The sequence below is a fragment of the Electrona antarctica genome (assembly GCF_951216825.1).
Source record: "Electrona antarctica genome assembly, chromosome: 5".
Lineage (NCBI taxonomy): Eukaryota > Metazoa > Chordata > Actinopteri > Myctophiformes > Myctophidae > Electrona > Electrona antarctica.
Window position 1 is genome coordinate 53,814,622 of NC_136810.1, and position 11,691 is coordinate 53,826,312.

Below are 11,691 nucleotides of genomic sequence, written 5' to 3' on the forward strand. Positions count from 1 at the left end.
TTTTGAGTTAAGTTTTTTTTTAAGTTAAGTTTTCTTTTTACGTTTTTTCTTTTTAAGGTTTTTTTTAAGTTAAGTTTTTTTTAAGTTAAGTTTTTTTTAAGTTACGTTTTTTTTTAAGTTAAGTTGTTTGTGTGTGTGTGTGTGTGCGCCCTCTGGTGGCGGGCGGGTGGTGTTACAGCGTGACACACACACAGACAGACATGATCTGCTGGGTCTCATAGTAAATGCTCACTGCGTTCGCAATCACTGCGTTCGCAATAAGTAGGCCTACTTCACTTAGTTTGGGGTTATGTGGTTGTGTATTTGCTTTGTTCCTAATTTTTTGTATTGTCCAATGGGATTGGGGAGCAGAGCTGCTAATGATGATGAGCTTTCACCTGGGCCCGGGTGTCGACGCTCTTTCCTTTTGCCTCCTGCACCTTTTCCACCTTGCACTCTTTTCAACATTTGGGTTAAGTTAATTACATGCACTCACACACACTTCACTCATGCATACACGCACTAGACTACACCACTGACTACTTATTTCCACACTTCATCTGTTTATTCATGATTTATTTCTTGATTCCTTATTTTTGCTTAATCAATAAATTCTATTTCTTTGGTAAACTGCGTCTCCCCTGTTTTTTGTTGTGTACCTTGGCACCCCCTAGGCCAGGTGCATAACATGCTGTTTTTCCCTCTGCGGCTCGGCCTGCCCTGAGTGTGATTGAGTGGTGACAACGCCTGGGTTCACGAGGCTAGGTGATGAGTGGCTGATTGATTACCAGCCTTCTATTAGAGAGTTGCGTCAATGAGGGGGCAGAAAACAGCACCGTCCGGTCAGGCGTGGTTCATATCATATGTATAACTCGAAATAGTGACCAACACTCATAGACCCCGTGCATTCCGTAAACTTCCGGTTCAGGCCTTTGTCACTATTCGCCAATAGTCTATAACCGCCATTGGACTGGTCCAGGACCCCAGAGCGGCTGGCCAACGTTGAAGCGGTGAATACCTCACTGGCCAAAGCTGGAACTGCAGGACGTTCATGGAGGTGGACGGAAGTTCAGTGACGTGACGCAAATGCGGAAATGCAACCGAGCGCTCAATGTTAAACCCCAAAGTGAATGGAGGTGGCACAACTCTCTAATAGAGGGTATGCGCATGCATAAAGTGAATGGCAGATCGAGTGGCGAAGTGAGTGGTAAAGTGAGTTTAACTTTGTTTAATGTCGTTTAATGCAATCAGATAGGACTTCTCTGTGTGGATGTATGGGATGTCAAGGCCAGAAAGTAGTTTTTTGACACTCAGTAGGCGTTCCCGGTTCCCGCATAACTTCCGGGTATGATGATGATGTCACGCGCATACCCTCTATAGTAGAAGGCTCTGGTGGAACTATAGGTGGAAGTGTAACCTCGCTGGTGATTGGCTCCTGTGTTCATTGACCTTATGCAGACCGCATCCGTCTTGCCATCAAGGTTCTAACTATAGGTGCAACTTCCCATTGACAGCCCATTCATCCAAACTTTAGTTTGGAAGTGCTCATTGAAGATCACTCAATGGCCCATATGCGTACCACCTGTTTTGATGTGCACATAATGCAGGAGGCTTTGCAGATAGAAAGAGGATAATTCAAGCTTTTCGTACAGCTGTAATGTTGGTCAGTGTGATGTTGTTTAATACAGTGGTTCCCAAAGTGGGGTCCGGGGACCCCCAGGGGTACTTGAGGGAGTTCCAGGGGGGACCCAGCTAAATGATAATTTGGATCAAATGGACCCTTATGGGTCTGTAACTCAGAGAGTGTACACATCCATTTGGTTCCATGTGTACACTCTCAGAGTTAAATTAGCATTGATTTTACAATATAAATTGGGGGTCCCAGAGATAGAAATGTCATTAAATGGGGGTCCGTAGACTAATGCATGTCAAACTGGGGGTCCTTGAAATGAAACGGGTTGAGAATCACTGCTAAAGCCGTCAAAATCTTTTTTTTCAAATGGGGGGCTAATGAGTGTCAATTTGGGGGTCCTTGACATGAAAAGGTTTGGGAACCACAATCAGACAGGACTTTTCTGTTTGGATGAATGGGCTGCACATAGTTAGCACCTTAATTGCTGGCAAGATGGATGTGGTGTGCATAAGTAAAGCTGCCTTCCTGTTATCAGATGTCATCTTCCTCCTGAGTCCTGACCAGTAGGTCTATTGTAAAAATTTTTACATGATCGTTGATTAGTCACCTTTTACAAGGTTTAACTTGTAGGCTAAGGGTCGTGGAGAACGACAAACACAGCTAAGCGACCTGCTATCAATGCTATTATTTGCTCCAATCAGCTCAAACCGAGTCAGGTGCTTTAGTTTAGTGCATGTGTGTGTGCTCACTGGGTTTAGGCTACTCTTCACAGCTGTTACAAATACAATGGCTCCCCCTAGTGATCATATTTCAAAATTGCAAGTGAAAAACATATTATGGGACCAGAATCACAGATTTCATGGAAATTGAGTATTGTTCAACTTCCTTAACTACAGGGAGTAGACGTGTGTGACCACTGACCAATGCACTGGTCTCTCTGGCATAGAGAGGTGTGGTGTGTAGTAGAATATAGGCTATTGATTATTTAAGTAATTTATTAACAGTTTGCAGAATTACAGTACATTTCAAGCACAACTCAATAGGATACTACTGTCTATAGTTAAGCAAACGAAGAATATCTGAATGAATATTGTCACTGCTTTGTGCACAACCAATTTCAACCTCATGACAGCCAGCTGTGACTACTACAAGTGATACTTTTTGGTTATAAACTTTCTTCTCTCTTTTTTTGTTTTGTTAAAAAGTAACTACTCTAATCATTGCTATAGTATAGTCAAGTGTGTCTTCAAAAATGTTTGTCTCCCTGTCTCCAGCTCTTTATAAACAGAAGGAAACAGAACATTCAGGTGGGTTGCCAATTTCAGCCAATCAGGAGAGAGTACCCAGTTACCAGCTTCAAGTTTAGTGTTCCACTTCCAATTATGTCTGCTCACTTCTTTGTGTCATCACTTCCTGTAACACTCTAGATAGTCTCCAGGACTTTTTTGTTTAGCCCAAATGTATCACTGTTACTGTTCTGCCCAATAAAGTATTCAGTCAATCAATCAATCAAAATGATTAGGTCTATCAGAATATAGAGCTATTTAACACTCATGAAATCACACTTGTGTGAAGTGAGGGGCGCCCACTGTGGCTGCCACACGTCGTGTGGCTAACAGTCTGACGGTATCATCATCCTCATCGGCCTCCACGAGTCATGAATGCAGTACGTGTTATTGTAGAAAACTGAATCAGTGCACAACTAGTATTTATATTGGCCACATGATGTCGTCTTATGTCGAAATGTAGTGCCCTATGGGGTCATTTTCATTTGCCCTAAACAAAAGTCCATAGACTTGGCTGCTACATGACGTAATCTTCAAAAGCCCTGCATTGGAGGGCTATAGTGCCCCTCAGAAATAAGTGTAGTCAGACTAGTTATGTTTACATCAGGGGTGGGCAACTGGCGGCCCGGGGGCCACATGCGGCCCCCACCTTCACTTAATGTGGCCCTCAGGTTAATGTCAGAAAACTGATATAATATTGGTTTCAGCTGTTACAATTCACGACATGCAAACATGACCCGCTTTAATTACTTCAGTCTAAATTAGTAGCTCAATGCTCAACACACGTATAATTAAAGGCATTTGGAATTACATAAAAATGTTCATTTTCAGGATTCCAATTAAAAAATAGCAAAAATGTAAGATTTCAATTCGACTATTTTTGCCATTGTGCCAAACACATTCGGCTATTTTTCAATTCGAACAGTAATTTTTGCTACGACAGTAATATATGGCCCTAGGGTGTGAGTGTGGAAATATAGTGGCCCTCTCCATCGTCAAAGTTGCCCACCCCTGGTCTACATCAAAGGGAGCCGGTGCTGGAGGCTTGTGGTGAGCTAGACTGTACAGTTGCCCGCAATGAAGACGGAACAGGCTGCACATGTATGCACCTGCATGCATTTATTGACTTTTTGGACTGAGCGTGGATGGATTCTCGCCAGGCAAAACACAGCGGTGGACGTCGTGTTTCTAATTATTGGCAGGATGAGTGTATGCCAGCCAGGCCATGTTAACTGCATACTCGTAAATTCAGTCAGCCATGTTTTTATTCAACACATGAGGTTATAGACTTCACCTATGTAATGATAGTAAATGTAACTCTGACACCTGCTCTTTCTAAGGGACGGACAGTCGGACACACTGGCCCCTTTTCCACCGGTTGGTTCCCAATGGGAACCGGTTCAGTTCTTTTTGGTTCTTAGTCCATGAGCCAGAGCTCCAAAAATGGGAACGTTAATTATGAATTGAGTGGGCAAAACCATACCTATATTAGATTGTTATCACCACGAAACTTCCCCAATTGAGTACTTACACAAAGACAATGATTTATTGTATTACAAATTTTACAAGGCGTTATGTAGGAAGATATGCAAAATAATCGAAATATGAAAAAGCTACTACTGTGGAAGGGTTATCATGTAATAATTTACTTTTATTGATCCTATAAACAATTTAATTTTCCCACCAATTTCGGAGCTCTGGCTCATGGACTAAGAACCAAAAAGAACTGAACCGGTTCCCATTGGGAACCAACCGGTGGAAAGGGGGTCACTGTGAATGTGTTGACTGATTCAACTGAATCGAGCTGATTCATTACATTACATCACATTTTAGCTATTTACATTTAGCTGACAATTCACTCAGAATGACTCAGACAACAGTAGACGAGGCTCAAATTTCCAGATGTTCTACACATTAGGTTATGACTTGTGTGTAAAGGAGAGCCAGCTGGGCGCCATAGCCACAGATATATGTATCTGGATATCTGACATTGATTTAGTCATAGTGTATGCATCATTGCAGTAGTTGATTGAAGTAATGTTTCCGATGACTTCACTACCTGGTAAAGTTACTGCGAACTGCTTTTACCTAGCTGCATAGTGCAGCTGCTACACTGCTACATATAGGCTACCTTAGTTTACATTTGTGTTTGTACTGTGACCCAAAATCCCCTGGGCGACTGTGGCTCAAGAGGTAGAGCAGGTCGTCCAATGATCCCTTGGTCGGCGGTTCGAATCCCGGCTCCTCCTGTCTACATGTCGAAGTGTCCTTGAGCAAGACACTGAACCCCAAAATTGCTCCCGATGTGCTGGTTGGTGCCTTGCATGGCTTCCGCTGCAATCGGTGTATGAATGTGTGTGTGAATGGGGTGAATGTAATGCACAATCTATGTAAAGCGCCTTGGATAAAGGCGCTATATAAATGCACCATTTGCCATTTTACCATTTACCCTAAAAGTGTTGAACTGTCTGAATTGAATCAACAGCATGAGTTAAACTCTCCAACTGAATTGGTCTCTCAACTGAATTGAAACCAATACATTTTAACCCATTTTGGGCGGGAACCCCTTTTGGTGTTTAGCTATTGAAAAATAGCAGATCTACAAGCTCATAGCGCGCCACCAAGTGGCGCGCTACGAGCTTGTAGGTCTGCTATTTTTTTTAAATCGAAGAACCACAGACATAGAAACATAGCTTTTTCATCAAATTGATGTAACAAACGTGAGGTAAACGTGAGATCGTGATGTGTGGTCTCCTTCCCTTTTCACAGGTCAGGATGACTCAGCTTGACAGTAGTGGTGTTCGTCAGTGGAAACTCAGAGGTGAGGTGACATAAACACCTGCATGACTCCATCAGCAGCACCATCTGTTTCCTATCGTTACGACAACGGACATAACATACACACTATAGAGTGAGAGTTTGTGATGAAGGTTTTAGTTGTCATAATACATCAAGTACAGATAGTTGCCCATCTCAATGCTTGGGGGTCTATTGGATACTACTAATTTATCAGTCACGTCACTAAACGTCTCTGTGCTTTGTTTGGAGAAGATCCACTTAGGCTCCTTTTTTCTACGTTGGCCCTTGATCTTCTGGGACTAGATTGACTCTTGCAAAGGAATTCTAACTTCATACTTAAGATTCATTTAATTTCATTTATTTATTTAAAATACAAAATGTTAAAATACAAATGAGGAAAGACAAAGGAAATAAAAGGAAAACTAAATTATTTCAAAACAAAAAAGAAAGCACCAGAAAAATAATAATCTTACATTATCCTCAACTTATGTTCATGTTCGAAAAAGGAGTAGGAAGAAGTTTACTGGAAAAACTTATCGTGGGTCCTACCCCTTCCTTGGGTATCTCAATACATCAAACTTATCTTCAGATTTTTTGGCTATCCGCCCCAGTGTTTACACACTCACTCAATATATACTCAATATAATTAACAACAAAATGGAAATACTAAGAATATAACAAAAACAGTCAAGCATATAAGATAATACAACTAAATATATTAATACACTACAAAATAATAATAATAATAATAACATTAATAATAATGATAATAACAATAATGTATATTAATGTCCTAATAATAAACAGTGCTCCAGATCAACACCTATGCCCGACTAGCTAATCTTCTAACCTATATCTATTTATTATGTCGCTTTTAAGCTGAACCCATTCCATGTTCTGCTGCTTAGTTTCAGTTCATCTCTGCTTGTGTTCCATAGAGTAGCCCCTTTGACAGAAATGCAGTGTAATTTAGCATTGGTCCTCACAAACGGCTGCTCAAACATACACATTCCTCTCAAGTTGTAATGACAGTATGACACTCTCTGTTTTGGAACAACTTTGGGGTATTTTCCGGGAATGATTTGTGTTCAGCTTTGTACATTATTTGGAGTGTTTTTAGAGTCCCTTTTATGCCTATATTTTTGTGACTTTATAGAAGGACTTTATTAACCCATTTTGGCCTGACATCGAAACTTTAAAAATGTCTTCAAAATCCTGACAGTTTTCTGAAAAACTTTTTCTGTTTCTGTTGTGGTGCTCAATATTTCATGTCAAGAACCCCAAAAATTATATGTAATATGCCTCCGCCCCCCCATCTGAAAATATGTTGTTCCAGGGACCTCCCCAGAAGCAAAGATTAGAGTTAAAAACGTTCACTCTGTAATAATATATATTCAAAGATTTGAGGCACATTTTCACGATTTTTCAAAAATAGCAGACCTACAAATTCGGCACCGAGTGCCGTGCTATGAGCTTGTAGATCTGCTATTTTTCAATAGCTAAAGTATTAAATATTATTACCCAAAATGGGTTGACAGTTGTATATCAAAGCCCAAACACTGCCATAAGTGGGCGCTGCTTGCATGTCCATCGTCGGGAAACGAGGGGCCCTGTTCTTCTAAATCTCTTGACGGACATCCACAGGTGAAATTTTCCAAAATTTGTTTTGAATTTCTGAGGCAGTAACACCCACCGCACACCCCTTTTCTTTTTTCATTTTTTGCATAACTAATTTGATTCACTCATACCATGGCTGGGATTCATTGACCTTCAATTTAAGCCTTTTAGGAAAGGGGATTTTGTTGTGCTGAAATTTCAGATACTGACAGTGACAAGGCTACTATGGCATTAGAGTTTCATTGCCCTGCCTATATGGATTATCTACTTTTAAGAAATGAAAAGCAATTTTGGTTAGAACTAATTTAATTGAAAGTGATTTGATGATGCAGTATTTCTGTTACTATTACTACAAGTAAGACGCGCAAACGCGGAAAGCGAACGCAGCTCGTAAATTGCAATAACAACAATTAGAATAAATGACGTACTTTTTTAAGGTGTTTTTTAAGTTCTCTTTTTTTTCCTTTTTTTTAAGATTTTTTTTTTAAGTTAAGTTTTTTAGTGCGTGTGTGTGTGTGTGTGTGTGTGTGTGTGTGTGTGTGTGTGTGTGTGTGTGTGTGTGTGTGTGTGTGTGTGTGTGTGTGTGTGTGTGTGTGTGTGTGTGTGTGTGTGTGTGTTTGTGTGTGATACAGCTGCGCCCTCTGGTGGTGTTACAGCGTGACACACACACACACAGACAGACAGACAGTTTAGGCCAGCTTCTATAGTTAGTGATCACTGCGTTCGCAATAATAATAATAATAATAATAATATCTGGGATTTATATAGCGCTTTTCATGACACTCAAAGACATGTGTGGGGGCCAGGGGGGAACAAAAAAACCCAACTTTATTAGAAAAAAAACCAATTAAAAGAATAAAACCAATAAAACAATGCACATAACATAAAATTTAAAACACATCAGCTGGGAAACGCTGACGCTACGTTTGAGCTGCCATTTGAAACCAGTATAAAAGCACTATTACACACAGTAGCCTGTGTGTTTGTCACATGCTGACTGGTCCTGGTCACGAGTGACAAAAGGAGCACAAGCTATTAACCTATAGGTCTCCGTGTCAGGGCGGCTTAAACCATTTTGACATCAGATTCTAAAAATGTCTTCTACATCCTGACAGTTTTCTGAAAAAGCTATGTTTCTATGTCAGTCGTTCTTCGATTTTTCAAAAATAGCAGACCTACAAGCTCGTAGCGCGCCACTCGGTGGCGCGCTATGAGCTTGTAGATCTGCTATTTTTCAATAGCTAAAGCATACATAACACCAAAGGGGGTTCCCGCCCAAAATGGGTTAAATTGAAATGTCTCAGATTTCTCTATCTACGCGACCATAAATAAGATTAATACGCCAGTGAAATAACTGGTGGCTCTGGGCTATTTGAGATGGCTTGTATAGGAACAGCCTTTGATATTTTGAACAGATGTCTGCATGTTATGTGATAAAGGTGCTACCTTTGCTCTCTTGCAGCTGATTTTCGTTTATTGAGTTTTTGTATTTTTTTTAAGAACCCTTTCATCCACTATTGACATTGTAAACTAAAGCATGCCGGGTCTTCGCTCTGCCCGGCAGCTAAAGATGAACTGAAGATACAGAACTGCATGCCACAGACAGGATAGATCTATTATTGAACATATATTTTGGGGAGGATATACAATCTGGAGAATCTCTTTCATCTACTATTGGTTTTGTTCATTTGCAACAGATCAGCACTTTGCATCTGAACTTGAATTAAACATCAGAGCGTGTGTGTGTGTGTGTGTGTGTGTGTGTGTGTGTGTGTGTGTGTGTGTGTGTGTGTGTGTGTGTGTGTGTGTGTGTGTGTGTGTGTGTGTGTGTGTGTGTGTGTGTGTGTGTGTGTGTGTGTGTGTTTGTGTGTGATACAGCTGCGCCCTCTGGTGGTGTTACAGCGTGACACACACACACACAGACAGACAGACAGTTTAGGCCAGCTTCTATAGTTAGTGATCACTGCGTTCGCAATAATAATAATAATAATAATAATATCTGGGATTTATATAGCGCTTTTCATGACACTCAAAGACATGTGTGGGGGCCAGGGGGGAACAAAAAAACCCAACTTTATTAGAAAAAAAACCAATTAAAAGAATAAAACCAATAAAACAATGCACATAACATAAAATTTAAAACACATCAGCTGGGAAACGCTGACGCTACGTTTGAGCTGCCATTTGAAACCAGTATAAAAGCACTATTACACACAGTAGCCTGTGTGTTTGTCACATGCTGACTGGTCCTGGTCACGAGTGACAAAAGGAGCACAAGCTATTAACCTATAGGTCTCCGTGTCAGGGCGGCTTAAACCATTTTGACATCAGATTCTAAAAATGTCTTCTACATCCTGACAGTTTTCTGAAAAAGCTATGTTTCTATGTCAGTCGTTCTTCGATTTTTCAAAAATAGCAGACCTACAAGCTCGTAGCGCGCCACTCGGTGGCGCGCTATGAGCTTGTAGATCTGCTATTTTTCAATAGCTAAAGCATACATAACACCAAAGGGGGTTCCCGCCCAAAATGGGTTAAATTGAAATGTCTCAGATTTCTCTATCTACGCGACCATAAATAAGATTAATACGCCAGTGAAATAACTGGTGGCTCTGGGCTATTTGAGATGGCTTGTATAGGAACAGCCTTTGATATTTTGAACAGATGTCTGCATGTTATGTGATAAAGGTGCTACCTTTGCTCTCTTGCAGCTGATTTTCGTTTATTGAGTTTTTGTATTTTTTTTAAGAACCCTTTCATCCACTATTGACATTGTAAACTAAAGCATGCCGGGTCTTCGCTCTGCCCGGCAGCTAAAGATGAACTGAAGATACAGAACTGCATGCCACAGACAGGATAGATCTATTATTGAACATATATTTTGGGGAGGATATACAATCTGGAGAATCTCTTTCATCTACTATTGGTTTTGTTCATTTGCAACAGATCAGCACTTTGCATCTGAACTTGAATTAAACATCAGAGCGTGTGTGTGTGTGTGTGTGTGTGTGTGTGTGTGTGTGTGTGTGTGTGTGTGTGTGTGTGTGTGTGTGTGTGTGTGTGTGTGTGTGTGTGTGTGTGTGTGTGTGTGTGGTGGGGGGGGGGGGGGGGGTAACTTTTGGCCAGACACCCCATCAGCTGTTGCAGCCAGTGAAAGGCAACAATGATGAAGCATGCAATGACATCACACAACAGGAAGGCATGCTGGCAGGGAGCCATCGGCCCCTCAGGCCCAGCCAATACCACATCCAGCCAGTTTACAGATGTTCCACTACCCCCTCTGGCACACCTGGTTCTCCACTGCCTCACCACCAGTCAACACCATCATGTCTGTCTACCCTACAACTATGTGACTGTTGTACTTTGTACATGTATATCTGGCTGCCGGAGGGCGGGGGGTAGAATGCTACCTACCAGCCGCTTTATATGGAATCAATTCAACTACCTCATGTGCACGTCCCAGTCTAATTCATCTGAAAGTGGTACATAGAGCTCGTCTTAGTAAAGCCAGGCTTGTCTGAAATGTTCAAAGTGTGGTCGCTGTTCCCAAACACAAGCACACCTCACAGACACATGTATTATTGGCCCGCAGTTATGTTTCTGGTCACTTGTGTTTGACACAGTCTGATGTTCTAGAAATTGCACTTGCTGATTTAATTGGCTTGTTTTGTGTTTTGTAAAAAACAAAACAATTGGGTTATACAGTATGTTATCCAACTGTCCCCAATAAAATATATTTAAACAAATAATAATAATAATACAATGCTACATACTGGAGTTACTGTACAAATCAATTATTTATTTATCCTCTGCACACCCTCCAAACAAGATGCGTGAAAGTCTTTCAAATCTAACTCTAACTCCATCATTTCCATTTGGGTTTAATGTCAGCTCAAGTGGAATTGAACATAACAGAATAGAATTGAGCTGGGGAAAAGAAGCACAGAGGCCCTAGTGTGTTCACTGGTGCTTGAGTGTAGTTTGTTTTAGTAAAGACGTCCCATGCTTCCATGAGTAAACAGCCCAGCATGAGGAGAGTTTTTAAGAGCTCTTGAAGGTGTCCCATAAACAGTGTTAATGCCAGCAGAGAGCGGTTTCCCCCTAGGAAAAGGAGACTGGATGGAAAGTAGATTCAAATGGAAGAATTCTGCATAGTGAAAGTAATTAAAAAAAACACTATTTTTAATGGAGTAAAATAACTACATTTATTTTAGGCATAATCAACCAATATTTATTTGTAATTTTCATTACAAATACATTTTTGTAAGTTTCATCAGAGTGCAAATTCGCTACTCTCGTGGGCCTAATTTTGCTTTTACTTACCAACACCTGACCAGACCTCGGTGGAGGTTTTTATAGTGCACTCATGCTAAATCCACA

At 40.8% G+C, this 11,691-nt stretch overlaps 1 long non-coding RNA gene across 1 annotated transcript; it reads left to right on the forward strand.

The window, feature by feature from the left end:
* The first annotated feature begins 2,142 nt into the window (after positions 1-2,142).
* Positions 2,143-11,419, forward strand: LOC306923539. Its single transcript, XR_013790077.1, has 3 exons — positions 2,143-2,175; positions 5,668-5,719; positions 10,438-11,419. It is a non-coding gene; the product is annotated as an uncharacterized lncRNA (long non-coding RNA).
* The last annotated feature ends 272 nt before the right edge of the window (positions 11,420-11,691 follow it).